Below are 12,381 nucleotides of genomic sequence, written 5' to 3' on the forward strand. Positions count from 1 at the left end.
GCCTGGGGATTGTGTAAAAATATGCCTTTTTTCATACTGTTAATGTAATCAATTTTCCAATTCACTGAAGTGTTTATTAAGATGACAAAAATAACAAAGAGTAAGTCTGACATTTCCAGAGAACCAAAACATCAGACTGCGAGATATTTAGTGCTATTTGGTTAATTTGTTAAAACCTTAACCAAAGCCAATTTTATTTATAGTGAGGAATGATATTGTATCTTTTCTACTCATCACGAAAAGCAGTATTGGAAAATATAACGTGTCATGAAAACAAACAAACAAACAAAAAACCAACAAAACAATCAACATACTGAATATTAAAATTAGATGTTTTACTGAGGGAATGTATTCCAATATATTACCATAAAGTTTCATGGTATACAATCAGTCCAACAACACTGAGACCTAAATTATGTTTCTCTGGTTGAAAGACTACTGTGAGTCAAGAAGGCAAGAAGCTGCCATGATTCAAGCTTTGTTTTACCTGTGCTTGCTCTATAATTCTCCAAATGCCAGCCATCTGCATAGTTTTGCAAATATTCGGATTGTAATTCTATTCTGCAAACTACACAAAAGCAATAGAGTTAATTCTGAGACACTAATTTAAGCTTGTTACAGTTATGATCAGGTATTATAGTTCAGCCAGTCTGTCTATGTTCATGTGATGAGCTGACCATTATGTCTGTGCATAGATGTGTTTAAGCAAACACACCCTCTGCGTGATCCATTGCAAGCTTTGATTAACATGTTCCCACTAATTTAGCATAGCTGGAATAGCGACACCTTTGCAAAATAAAATATAAACCATTAACTTCAACGGTGGGTGTCTGTGTTTTGGAACAAGAAAATTAGACAAGCCTCAATGTATGCTGTTTAATTGAGTGTGAGTAGAGAGAGAAATTATATGTACTGAACCAAATTTGGACTGTTGTTGACTTTTTTTCTGTCACTGAAAATGATGGGGATGAAAATGACTTACAACCAACCCTAGATTTTGTTTTCTGAACAGGCATCATGTTGGAAATTTTATTAACATTTGTAGACAAGTGGATCAAACCTTTAATTTTCTGCCTGCATTTTGCATTTTTAACAAATTATTCCTATTGCATTTTCCTGCATATGTTTATGACAAGAAATAACAATCAGTAGTTGTGAAATAATTACTCCATTGCTTATATGTTTACAAACAGAATCCATGGCTGGTCTTCAGTTTAGAAAGATGCGTAACAACTCAAGGTGATTAAAGTAAAAAAGGAGAAAAACCTTTACCATGGAAGACTACATTAAAAGGCTAAAGAAGAGGAAAGCCATGGAATGGTTTGGGTTGAAGGACACCTTAAAGATCTTCTAGCCCCAGAAGTACAGATATATTAATGTGAACAATAAAGAGGAATTAGCTGAAAACATTTTAAACATGCAAGAGAAAGAATACTATTTTAAGTTCACAATGAATGTAAAGCGAGCACTGTAAGAAAACCAGTCCTTCTAACCTATACATAACAAATGGCAAATATGACAAATTGAAATGAAATGTAAATGAAGGTGAGAGTGATAAAAGATATATGAAATATATAAAAACCAAGCCCAGGAAGGTATTTTAAAGTATTAGAATCACTACAGTCTAACTGTATCACAGTAGTGCCCAGCTTTATAACTACAGTGTGAGGAGATTTACCAGCTGGAGAGAATTCAGAGGGAAGTTGCAAGGCCAGAAAAATATCTCTTAAAGTTGGTTCATGAAAGATTGAATTATTTATTTATTTCCAAGTAGGTTAATAAGATTTAATAACAGCCAAGTAGTCCATAGGAGAGCAGGGTCTGATACTCAAGTATCAAATCTGCTGTAAAAACAAGCAAATGAACATGAGCAACCACAAGAAAATAAACCCTAACAGTCATTAATTTAAATACACTTTTAAAGAAAGATCACAGTGACACCACAGAGCTGAAGTCTTTCAATGTAGTACAGTATATACATTCAAGTTTTCAATAAAAGGCAGCTTTTATTGGGTAAGTGTTCTGCTCTGAAGAGTGTTCACTTATATGTGAAACTCATCTCTACTATCCACCTTTCAAGTCCTCTCATTAAGCCAGATTGGAGGTCGTCTGAATTTCTCCAAATAAAGAAATAAATAAATAGACACCCACCAGCCCCAAAAAAGAAAATCAGCAACAACAAAAAACAAACAAAACAAAAAAACACAAGCAATTAAGTTACCTTATTTATTATTGTTTAAATAAATAAATAAATAAATAAACGCCTTTTTTCTTCACAAGGAGCACGGACTGAGAAAGGTCTGTTTCATTTCAAGCCCCTCTAGACAGGGCCCTTCCCAAAACCCTTTGTTATCACCTGTTATGACATCTTTTTCCATTTTCTTTTGCAGAACTTTGCTAAAACAAGCAAATAACAACAACAAAACCAACTCAATTGTATCAATCTTTAGCCTCTACTTAAATTTTTTGCTTACACTGCTGTTTCCCTTAAGCAGATATGGAAGTGGCTCATCCCAGCTGCTTTTTTTCCCAGTAGTTGAAAAGGCAGCCTCTGGCAATGTGACAATGCTCAGCTTCCTGCAGCTTCATCCCAGGCTTTGCCATACAAAATGCTTTTGACTGGCTGGAGCAGAAAATCAGTCACATCTGTTTCTGCTTGGAATATGATGCATTCAGTGAAAAAAAGCAGCTGAGATATTTGAAAATGTACCTTACATGCACAGCTGTCCACTAGTGCCTGAAGTGCCTTGGATGAAGGATGTTGCTGGCTTTACTACTTCTCTCTATGGAGTGAAACAGGAGCACTTCAGTGGTATATGCCTGAATTTACGGGCAACAAAAGTATGAGGTTTTTGCACAGCTTTAGGTTAGCAGTATTTTTAAGTGGAATAAATATAGTGTCAAGTTTTGAAATGTGCTGGCAATACTAAAAGTTGATGAAGTGTTTCTTAAAAATTTCAATTGTTTTCTATTGTTCCGTGGAAGAAAAACACATCCTATATTGATTTATAAATTTTCCAAGTCAACTTCTATTTCAGATGTTTAGAACCTTAATTTTTTTCAGGTAGAAATTACTAATTCCTGCTAAATAATTATTTTATGAAAGAATTTGATTTCTTTTCCCCATACAAAGTACACAGAGTTCACTACATGCAAGAAACTTATCCTTATTTAGAGACTAAGGGGGTGGAAAGAAAGAGAGAAAGCTCGTCCACCTGCTTTAATCCATCTGTTAAAGTACCTGCGAACAAGTGTAATAGCAGCACCACATGTATGGGGAGAAAACTAACATTAAGGAACTGGCAATGGCGAAATGAGTTTTCAAATCTACAGAAGAGAAAAAGGAAAATGAATGGAACCTCATTTAAATTTTCACGAATTGAGAAGAAAATGTAATCTCAAAATGAAACTACAGTTCTGTGCAATTGAAATTGTTACAGAATTACCTTTATGCAGCCTTAGAAATGCAACAGAAAAGCATTTTGACAATTACCTTTATATGGCTATGATCAGACTATTGGTAAATTTAATGATCTGTACCCACCATTAGCATCATCTGAGCCAATGTAGCTCATTATTTTATTTAGGCATACACCCAGAGCAGTTTATCACTTGCTGTGTTTCAGTACTCGACTCTTTCTTGAAAGACCATATAAAACAAAACCCTTCTGGAGGGAGCAGATTAAGGATGCGCATCAAGTTTTGCCAAAGATAGTATGCATAAGCAACTGAAACACTGAAATCTCGGTCTGTACTTGGGATAATTATAGCAGCACTTCACAGAGTGTTAGAATATGTCTGAGGAAAGCTGGATTAGCTTAAAAAACAAGGTGAGAGTCTGTAGCCAGAGCGTGGAAGTGACAGCATCAAGTTTACATGGCACAACTGAAGTAGTAGTTCTCAAAGAATGTGCGAATGTCCAGCATGTGGGACTTCACTATCACAGTGATGTGGCAGCAGCCCTAAGCTGCAGCAGAAGCATACTTGCATCCAGCAGCCTTTACACAAGAAGTTGCATCTCACAAGGCAGCAAGCCCCTGGCTTAGCACGGCACCACGTTGTCCATGGTCTGTGTCTGTCATGCCACAAGTTGTTGGTGCTTACACATATCATATATTGAGTTAAACTGCAATCAATGCTATAGTTTATCTCTCTGTATAATACCTGACTACAGGAATTCTCCAGAAGTAGATAAGCACAGGCATAGGTGGCCACTTCTGCAGACTTAATCTCCAAAGGGAAAAAAGTGTGTTTTCTTGCAAAAGTACAGGCAGTATTTAAGAGGCTCTGATAATAACCTCCCCAGTAGGCTGGCAATTACAGTTAATTTCTTTCTAGTTTTCAGAAGTTTAATGCTTCCTGGTGAGGTTTTTGATGCTTTGTTTACATGATTTCGTCCTTTCTCAAGAAAGCCTGCTGTTTCATTCCAGTGTTTCTGTAAGAGACAACAGCACATAATGCATAACCCAATTAATTTCATTTTCACTAATGATAGCCTTCAATATTAGCCTCTACTCAGCCCTTATATTTTATGTAGTCCTGCTGCGTTCAGAAATATGGCATGAACATATGAAAGGATAAGCTCAATAAAACAGGCAATGGACTTTCCATATGTGTCCAGCATACTTAGGTTTTCAAATAAAGCATATGCTTCATTTTAATGACGCTTATTTGACAAATGAGTACACAAAGACATAAAGAAATGAAATTTCTAAAAAGACTTACTGTGGAAGTCTACCATTAAAATAATAACAGCAGTAAAAGTGGAAATTTTCTGAATAGAATGCAAGGTTAGAGAACAAGAGAGGCTAAGGATTTGAACTTGCATCCAAATGACAGGCAGTTGTCTATTTTTGAATAAAGTTTATTCTAGCTTTTCTTTTTCCCTTTTGAAAATTCATTTTCATTTTAATATAAGAGGAAGAAAGCTGAGTCAGAACATCACTTTTTTTATTATTCAGTCAGAATTGCTGTTTTCTGTATTAGCTACTCAAAAATATTTGGGGAAATTCTTGTTCAAATTGGAAAGTTAAATACATAGAAGGCTCAATGAAATATACTTCAACCAAAACAAAACAAAAAAAACCTTGATACTAAAATATATCCAAAATTAATGTTTATCTTTTCCCTCCTTTTACTTCCAATCTTATTTACATTTATTTTATTTCATGTTCAGCCTGAAACAAAATATTTCACTCTTTTTCATTTGATTGGTGTTCGTTAATTTCTATTCCCGTCACCCTATAACAATAGTAAAATAGTAAGGAAAAAATATATATTCAATTTCAATTATATATTCAAAGATATATGATAAAAGTAATTTCTTATGCATTTCTTCATATGAAGAATAAGATTTCTAGGCAATCACGTCAATCAGCTTTTAATCTCACCTCTCTTGCACAATTGTCTAATTCAAAATTGCATTAAATAAAACACACCATTCGTTCTAATTGAGCTTTCATAGAATCAAAGAATCATTACAGTCATAAGGGAGCCTTAAAGGTCATCTAGTCCAACTTCACTGCAATGAACAGGGACAACTAAAGCTACATCAGGTTACTAAGAGCCCCTTCAGCCCAACCTGAAATGTCTTCAGGAACAGGGCATCCACCATCTTTGGTCAACCTGTTCTGTTGTCTCACTATTTTCTTCTATCCAGTCAAGATATACCCTCTTTCCATTTGAAACCATTTCCCCTTGTTCTGTCACAGCAGACCCTGCTAAAGAGTCTGTCCCCTTCTTTCTTATAGCCCCCTTTTAGATGTTGCTCTCAGGTCTCCCCAGAGCCTTCTCCTCTCCAGACTAAACACATCCAGCTCTTTCAGCCTGTCCTCGCAGTGGAGGTGTTCCACCCCTTGCATCATTTTTGTGGCCATGGTGGAGATCAGCAGTGAACCCAGTGGGTAGTTCAATGGTGCCATGAGACATGGGCCCTCAGGGCACTTGGACAACATGCAGCTGGCATAGTGCAGTGGGGAGGTCAGCTGGGTACTCAGCTACTGCCACCAGTCATGTCAGATATCTCCTGGGGCCCTTAGAACTGTCACCAGATTATTGCTGATACTATCAGCACATCCGCTGGAGTAGCAACCTGCGCTGAGGCAATTAAGAATCCATTGTAATTACTTACAAACTAAATTGGTTTGCTATTTTCAGTTTAATTTAAAAGGGCAGAAGGAACAATTACAGCTGATTATATTGCTATCTACATAACCTCATTCAAGCAGACAGCTCAAATAAAAACTGTGCTTAAAGTGAGATTGAATGACTTAACTTTCCCCCTCAACACAGAGTCGACCCAGAAGCCTCCTTCCAGCTGCTATCTCACCCCAAGGGATCTCTGCTTCCATAGAAATTAGCCTTGAGAGTTTTCAGACTCTGAAGTTCCTCGGATTTTAAATATGTGCAGAATTACCCAGCCATAACCTCGCTGGACAAATATCTGACATTTAAGCATGTCGTAGTTCATGGAGTGCATTCCTAGAAGGGATAAGCCTTGTAGGCTCTCTATCACAGAGAGGAATGAAAGAGCAGAAAAAGAGCAGAAAGAGCCTTTCTTTTGATACATGAGGACTTCTTATCCTTGGTTTGAAGTCTACTATGACAGACCCCTCAAATTTCCTGTGGTTATTTGTTCTGCTTGACTACATCGCTTATGGTCAGAGCATCAAGACTTCTATTATATTACTGTCAGTCAGCTGTTGTATAAGGAAGCTTTCTCTATCATCCTTACTAGCTATGTATTGTCATGTCTATCAGTTCCTGCCTCTTTCTGATCATTTCCAGGGCCCAAAACCTCTGTGTGTTTAGAAGTCTGCATTTTTTAGGGTTTTTTTGTTTGTTTGTTTTCTGGTGCCAAGTGCAAGTAATTCATAAACAGTTTAAGAGGAAAATATTTCTTAGTATTTGCTCAAAGAATTAGATGCTACTTATTGGTCGTGCCAAGAAAACTTGCCAACTTGGGATGAGCAAAACAATTTATATGTAAAATAACCAGTAGCAGCAAATCATGACAACAGAATAATTATCTGATACTCCAGCTGTTATGCCTAATGGAAACTTTTTTTTATTATCCGTCTATTCTCATTTTGTAATTTTCTTCTTACAGGAATAGTGTATGTAACATAATAACCAAATGCAGGAACAAGCAATTAACACTTGACTTTACATCATTCTAAAAGTTTCCTCATACTTGCCAGTTTAAACTGCATATGAACGGATGGCCTGGCAAAATTGGCTTTTCAAAAAAGACAGAGTTAGAATTCGAATCATAGTATCATTTCAGTCATAAGGGACCCTTAAAGTTCATTTAGTCCAACTTCACTGCAATGCACAGGGACTCAGAGTTCCCTCAGCCCAACCTGAAATGGAAAAGCATCCAAGCAAGATACCTAACAACATTAAATCTTTGCAACAACACACTGGCTACAAGGGATCAAAGTCATGTTGTTATATTTTATATCATCACAAGCTAAAATTCATCTGCCACCGATTTAGGTTAAAAAAAATTACTTTGCTAAGTCTGTGTTTATTTTCAAGTGTTATCTTTTTTTATGGATAATAAATCATAGATGTATGAAGCTGTTTATGCATATGTTTTCAAAGACATTTATAAATAAACACAGACCAATGCATTATATATAAACTATTACATTTAAAGTATTGATTATCAAACCCCACAAGATATTTCTCTGGTAGACTCTCATCAACAAAGGGAAACAAATATACTGAATTTCACTGGCTCTCAGACACACAGACAACAAAATAGAGCCTTTTATTTTTTTTTCCTGTGAACTAATGAAAGTATTTCAGTTTCCAGACTTCCCATCATCCCTTGTTGTTTTTTTTTTTTGTTTTTTTTTTCCTCTTTGAATAGAGAAAACAAAGCTGGTGCCATGAGCAGCAAATAATTTTTATAACTTTCCAAAGTACAGCTAGGACATGCACAGAATTTCCCCAAAACATTCCAGCCAACTTCGATAAAGTTACTTGCTAATCACTGCGTATTGTTATCACGCATCTGTTTTCAAAGCCTGTTTCTAACCTCTGCATTCCAAGCCCAGATCAGCACGTCCAAAGAGAGAGGCCAATTATCATAATGCTCTTTCTGAAGGTTGCACGGCAACAGCACACCACCCCATCCTTCTCAACAGGTGCATCTATTTGATTCTTCTTCATTGTTCAAGCAGTGTTGAGAGATTTGTATCAAAGCAAAAGAGCATATCATGAATTAAAAAGCCTTGAGAAAGAGAAATGGGTCTACCTCATTCAGCTCACAGCCAACAAAAATTCTCCTGTGTTTTCTTCCTACCCTGCAGAGAACCTTTTAACCCATTACCACAGAATAGATTCAGAAAAGAGGCTCAGTCCATTTGTAGCACCTCAGCTGAGTGAGGGGTGGATCTCAATCACACTGTGTACACTTCTAATACCCTCAAAAGCTGTTTTAGTTCATATGGAAAGATTAATCTCATATACAAAACTTTACTTACCATAAAAGAGAACGCAACATGAAATGATATCATTTTAGGCACTGGAGTTAAGACATTATATGTTTATCAGTTTAGAATGGATCTCAAGGATCATCAGGTTCCAACCTTCTGCCACAGGCAGGGTTTGTAATCACTAGATCAAGTGCTAGATCAGATTTCCAAGGGCCCCATCCAACCTGGCCTTAAACACTTTCAGGGATGGGGCACCCACAACCTCTCTGGGCAGCCTGTGCTGATATCTCACTACCCTCTCAGTTAAAAACTTGCCCCTAACATGTAATCTAAGCCTCCCTTCCTTTAGTTCAAACCAGTCTCCTTTGTACTATCACTATCTGCCTGCGTAAATAATTGATTTCCCTCCTGTTTATAATCTCCCTTTAAATATTGGATTGCCATAATGAGGACTCCCCTCAGTCTTCTCCAAGCTGAACAAACCAAGCTTCTTCAGCCTGCCTTCATGGGAGAGGTGCACCTTCCCCTGATTTTCCCTAATAAATGTAATATATATTAGTTGCAGTTTGTGTTTATTTATACAGGCATCTGTTTTCTTTTATCCACCATACCAATCTTTTTGTTGATACTGTCCTTTTAAAAAATCCTTTTACAGATTTTGAGCTCTCCAGACAATAAACCTTAATAAGCATGCTGTTGTACTATGGCTATGTAGTCAAAATCACATTCAGAGTCAAAGCTTCAAATATAATCTCCAAGTCTTTCAAGACTTGTACAACTTTTGCAAAGCAGCTGTTTCCTGCTCTCTGCTCATCCATGAGCTATTCTTCACTGACCTGCTATGTGGTGTCATGGCTTCTGTCCTGGATTCCACTCTGCATGTGCCAGGAGGCTGCCAGGTCTGACCTTGTCCATCTCTGGTCAAGTTGCATCTGACCTAAGTGGTTTTCCAGCAGTTTTAGTTTAGATTTCTTCTGTAACTTTTGAGCTGCTTTTTAAAATTTTCTTCACCAGAATTTCCACCAACTTCAACTGACTGTAATTACTGAACCAAATCTTCCTTCACAAAATTCACTTTTCATGCAGAAAAGTTAAGGAAATTCATTTAAATAATGAAAATTAGAATTTCTCATTTTGAGACCAAGTCAGCACACCTTTTACATTGTTGTAGTTGAATGCAACTCTACCAACCAGAGAGTAAGAGGTTTAAGAACTGAGTAAAAAAGAGCTGCTGTGCCCATCTAGGAAATCCTAAGTAAACAGCTTGATATTCAGAGTCCTTGACAAACAGCCACTGTATACAAGTAGGACCCACCTAGCCACAGGCAGGTCTGATCTGCCGTAACATGCACTGTCTTGCTGTAATTTTAATTAAGGAGTGTTTCTACATTCTTTAGATACAGATTTCCAAACTTGCCTCAGTTTATCTCATTGCTACCCTCCTTGTAGATGCAGTGTATAGATATTCTTTAGAAGCTGTACGAAGTTCTCTTGCAGCATCACCAGTGTATTGTCAGACTGAAGTGTCCTTGGCCCAATGATTTAATTAGCCAAGCAGTGTCAAACCTGCACCGCTTGTGGTCTCTCAGGAGGTTGCAGAAGTGTCTGTGCAGTCCCAGTTTCTATGTCAAAGCTTATGGCCTTCCACATGTGAATGAACATTAGCAAAATGCTCCTGTTTTACAGTTTAGCTTAAATTCAGGAATCTTTTCCAACAAATATTGAAGTGTTGTAGCACTATTATCTATAGTAATAGATTGGGACACCAGATTAAGAATTTTTAACACAAAAGAAGTTAACTTTGAGGTACTCAGTATTGGTGTAGCCCCACTCCACATATGGCATAACGTTTTGGGCAGCAAAAATATTAGAATGACATGCAAGCATTAGAATGTGTCCTACAAAGGTAGTGAAACAACTAGAGGGCAGGATTTAAGATAAGAGCGTGAGGACACAAGGCTCATTCCGATTTCAGAAGAGAACACTGAAGGGTGACCCATTGCTGTCTACAACTTTCTTGCATGAGGAAGTGAAGACAGAGGTGCTGAGTATTTGTTACAGGATGCAAGGGAGTAGCTTAAAGCTGCATCAGCAGAAGTTCAAATAGTATATGAGGAAAAGGCTCCTCACTCAGAGGCTGGTCAGGCACTGGAACAGAATCCCCTTGAAATCATCATGGTGCTGAACCTGTTGGCATTCTTCATTTGTAAAGTGCTGTAAGGCTTGAGTCATCACACAGAGGAAGCTGGAATTTAGAATGTTTCTAAAAGGTATGAGGGCACCGTATATTATTTTTGTCCCTGTTTCCTGAGGAAAGCTTCTCATAGCAATAAATTTAATTTATCTGGGATGATGGTATTTGAATCAAGAAAGCAGTAAGCCCAAAGGCTGAAATTACACACAAGCAGTGTATTTTCTGCAGCACAAAAATCACACTTCCATCTAATAAGGTAGCTATTGAGAAATTCTCAAAACCAAAACTTGATCATTATTGAACTTAAATATTGTTGTTTTATTATTGTCATTGTTTGTATTGTTTGTTTTTCTGAACTGTAGGCCAAAGTTAAACTGAATTTCCAGACAAATCATTTCTAGCTAGTACCTAAGGAACAATCACGCTCCCAAGGCTGCAGAACACAACAGAGGTAATTAGTCTTCACAAGCAGATATCCCAATAACTTTACTTCTATTACTCAAGGAAGCAAACAATTAGATACAATCTAATATGACGATACTGATGTCACACTTTCCAACTGAACTTTCCATCTTGCAGAACACTTCTCCTAGTAATAGATTTCAAGCTGGAGGGCTCAGTGGTTGCCCAAGAAAAAAAAAATGTTCCCATCCATTATTTTTGTATTTATAAAGACCATTAGGTAGGAGAGGAAAAAGCACTTCTTCCCCCTTCACACTTCTCAGATGCTGTTATCTAACCTTTATTCAAATATCTTTAACACAACTCCTCAGCAGAGGCATTTACCTGCACTGCACTCTGAAAAGAAGGCTTGATTTTTAAGTTCAAGACTGACATATACCCACTTACAATAGGGTCTTTATAGCTTTGGCACAGATCTAAATGACAAGAAACATTATGTATGCAACTGAGAGATTCAGATTGTCAGAAAAAGAGGTGGTTTCAGCATAGTAATGTTGCTTTAATAGTTTAATAATTACAGCTGAACTAAGATGTTACTGCAATTGAATCTTCAGCAACTCAAAACCTTACAGAAGTTTATTCATCAAGAAAAAAAAGAAAGCTGACTACTAGGAAAGTATCTAGAGAGCTCTGTTGTCACAGAATTGGAGAGAAACTGACACATTTTCCATTCAAAACTCAAATTTTTATCCTACTATGTATTTAGTATTATTTTCTCTCCTGTGAATTTCTGTAGCCAACCTTACTACATATTCTTTATTGAAACTTAATTCCTCTGGAAATGAATTTACATATCAAAGCAGACATGTGGGAAAACATTAAATCTTCATTCTGGTACATTTTCCAACAAATATTAAATAGCATCACAGATTTTTTTCATGCCTTTTCAACTTTGCTCAGTAAAAGCAAAAGATGTTACAGATTGCCACATTGTAGACAGTGCTTCTAAAGTCTCCTACAGTAGGAAGCATAAAGATGAAAACAGGATAAAATATTTGGATGTATTATTTCATCCAGGAATGAAAAACTGCAATATCTGTCTACTCTGTCTCATGTACATCCATATCTCCCACACAGTTCTGCTTGAAAACTATTTTCTTTGCATTTACTCTGACTAATTCATATATCCTTTAACTTCAATATTTTAACACTGATTTGCCCAAGTATAAGTTTAGTATCTCAGATATTGAGAGGGCAGCTCTTCAGTGAACAGATGAATTTTCCCATCATAACTGCTGAAAAGTTTGTCTCTCATCAAGCAAGCTGCTTCACCAACTGTAG

The 12,381-nt window shown here is 36.8% G+C and overlaps 1 long non-coding RNA gene across 1 annotated transcript in view; it reads right to left on the reverse strand.

Moving 5' to 3' along the window:
• Nucleotides 1-2,250: 2,250 nt before the first annotated feature.
• Nucleotides 2,251-12,381, reverse strand: part of LOC107310164 — a 31,672-nt gene continuing 21,541 nt past the window's right edge. The window contains exon 3 of the long non-coding RNA XR_001553498.2: nucleotides 2,251-4,435. This is a non-coding gene — a long non-coding RNA (uncharacterized LOC107310164). The remainder of the gene's footprint in view (nucleotides 4,436-12,381) is intronic.

Source organism: Coturnix japonica, chromosome 2, assembly GCF_001577835.2.
Source record: "Coturnix japonica isolate 7356 chromosome 2, Coturnix japonica 2.1, whole genome shotgun sequence".
NCBI lineage: Eukaryota > Metazoa > Chordata > Aves > Galliformes > Phasianidae > Coturnix > Coturnix japonica.